Here is a 3,090-nt window from a genome sequence, read left to right on the forward strand (position 1 = left end):
CGTCCAGCACCGAGATGGGGGGTGGTAGGAGAGGGGGGAAAAAAAAAGAAAGGAAGGATTTTGGGAGCCGTTGGCTTGTCCTACAGCATCTCTCAGGCCAGCTTGGGGTGGGGGGGGGGGGGTATTTTTTTTTTTTTTCCCCCACCTTGCCCCTGGAGGAAGTTTGGCCGGGAGTGGAGCGGAGCAGGCGGGAGGTATTTTTATTTTAGAGCAGCACTGCAGAGGGGGGCTGGTTCAGGAGCTGTCTGTCACGGCAGCTGCTGGAGAGGACCCACGCTGCCTGCCAAAACTCACCCCGGACCAGGGAGCACGACCCGGGGCTGCCCACGGGAGCCCCGGGGGTCTCAGCAGCCCCCACGCAGGGACCGACTCCATCTCAGGGGTGTTTCGGTCCCCCACTTTGAGCCCCGCAAAGGAGGGGGTAGCCCCCATCACCTTGTGTGAGAGGGGAAACGGCTATCATTGCGTGGGGATGGGGAAACTGAGGCACAGAGCCAAAAAGGTGTGATTCCTCCTCGGCTCGGGGAGGTGTTTAAATCGGCACGGGGCTTGGAGGGTGCAACATCTCTACAAACCGACTTTGGGGTCTCCTTCTCAGTTTTTGGCATCTGCAGCCCAAAAAGGGGATAGGAAGGGGCTGGGTTGGGTTGCGGGCTCCGTTATCGCGGGGTATGTAATTACAAGTTGGCCAAGAGAAAGTCAACGCGGCGTCAAGCCCGTCTCCGTGTCCCACGCCGGGCTCCTTCTACCAAACCCCTAGCAGATTTGGGGAGAGCTCACCCTGGGACCGATGACCCCGAGCATCTCCTGAGCTGCCTGTAGGGTCAGGGGAGAGAACCAAGGCAGACGACCCCGGGTTTTATAAATACCTCCATGGGTTGTCCTCTTTGGGGTGAAGCAAGTCGTGTTTTGGGCTCCGGAGGGAGGATTTCCAGGATGGGCACCCCTCAGGTCAGCCCAGCTTTGCCCTGAACAAAAAAAGCTTTTTTTAGCAGCGTTTTGAACTTGGTGTGCACAGAGGCTTTCCATAGAGAGCCTTGGCCGATGGCTGTATGGCCAACGGTTTCAGCACCTAATGAGCCACTTTTTAATTTGCAGCAGACGAGGCAGGATTTGGCTGCCTGCCCCTCGGATGCCCCAGAGCCCCAGGCTTCGTCCTGCTGCCGCAGCTTGGTCCCTGCCCAGGGACTTCAGCTTTTTAGACCTTGACATAATTGACTGGGTGCTTAGAGGCGAAGTAATTAAGAGATCGGTGCAGATAAGCGCAGCGACACAATTTGTCACACTCCGAGCGCCTGTGGAGGGCAGAGGTTTATGGCCAGCCACGGCCATACGTCAAGGAGCCGCAGCAGGAGGGAAAATTGTGTCTGTCTCCCCCCCCCGCCAGCGGGTACAGACGGATGTGGTGTATAGGAAGGTAATGTATAGATGGTATAGGAAGATAACGACCAAAGGGGTACCAGGGGGCTGAAAGTCCCCGTCACCCTCCCTGGCTCCCAAACCCGCTCACCCCCCCATCCTATTCCACGCAGCAACCAAAAACCAACCCCAAAATCCTTTTCTCTGAGCGTTCACCGCGTTGGAGGCACGATGGACCTCGTTGCGTGGCCACGGGGCTGGAGGCAATGGGCATTTCGTTTTTGGGTACACGAGGGATGCTGGGGGGGGTCCAGGGAGTGGGTCCTGGAAGGCAGGAGGGCCACGGCCCCATGGTGCTGCTCTCCCAGGGCATTGGCACCCAGAAAGTTTTGGGCTGATGATAGATTTTTATTTTATTGAATTTTTTTAATCCCGAGCAATTTGTGATCTTGCTGGATTGAAAGTGCAACATGGAGGGCTGGGCGGCGTTTTTTTGTGAGGCTCTGGGAACTGTGGTGATAAAAATCATTTAGCTTTAATTTATGGATATTATTAAAATTAAAAAAAAAAACCAACCCGCTCTTGATTTCTAATATAATAAGATTTATTTTTAATGTGGCTAGCGTGCCTTCCTCAGCACAGGGGACGCCTCCGTGTTTTATTGCCCCAGTGCTGCTGCTTTACGACGAAGGGCTGTTTATAGCTTCGAGCTGATTTAAATGATAGTTTTTTCAAACATTTGGCAGGTTGCTGGAAGTTGTGGCACACGAGCTGAGGCCGGGCCCCTCTTCAGCGTCCGAGAAAGTGAGCGGGAAGGTGGTGGGGTTGAACGAAAGGCGCTTGGCTCCATCCCAGCAAGGCACGGCACAACCTGGAGATGTTTGATGGGGACTCCAAAGGAGCCTCCTCCTGCCTGCTTGCTCCTGCCTTACGCTGCTGTCTCCCTGCTACGGGAGCAGCTCTTTATGGGATGAACTGGAAGGAGAGAAGGTTATAGTAACCCGCATGGGTTGCTTTATACCACCTTAGGTTGCCTCATCGGGTTCCCCATGCAAACGTGTCATTGGGAACATGCCAACCCCACCAGGACCTCAGCAGGACGGCTCAGGAGAGGAGGGTGCGTGCCCCATCCATCCATCCATCCATCCATCCACGGTCACTGCCAGGACCCCTCTCAACACCCCCAGAACGGCTCTGCCTGTCCCCCATAGCAACCATCAACCCCATCAAAGGTCCCAGGACCTTCTGCTGCCGTGGGGAAGGACTCTGAAGAAGGCTCCCACCACTTGGCGGGGACAATCCCGCGTCAGCTCAAAGCCCACTGCCTTCAGCTCCTCTCCTTGTGATTCCCTCCCGTTCCTGAAAAAAATGCCCCAACTAGGTCAACGTGGTGGAATGACCCCCCCACCTCGCTGCCACGCAGCACCCCACGGATAAATAGTCTCGCTGACGAACGAGCTGCTCTTAAAGCCCGGGGCTTCACCCCCTGCCTGCAGATGGGTTTTGGAGCTGAAAGTGGAGACGCGTGGGGATTGAGGTGGCATTTGTTGAGCGAGGCTGCCCTGTCCCGTGGGAGCAGCCGGCTCCCGAGCCGGGCTCGGAGGGGAGAGGATAAGGGGAGAAACCCAATACCCCTCTTGGCTCAGTCGTGGCTTAATTTAGAGCACGGGGGCTCTGCTAAAGTGTTTTTCCATTTAAAGCTGAACCTCATTCCTTTTGTCATGCACGGGG

This window comes from Haliaeetus leucocephalus, unplaced genomic scaffold (genome assembly GCF_000737465.1).
Source record: "Haliaeetus leucocephalus isolate CR32 unplaced genomic scaffold, Haliaeetus_leucocephalus-4.0 Scaffold0, whole genome shotgun sequence".
Lineage (NCBI taxonomy): Eukaryota > Metazoa > Chordata > Aves > Accipitriformes > Accipitridae > Haliaeetus > Haliaeetus leucocephalus.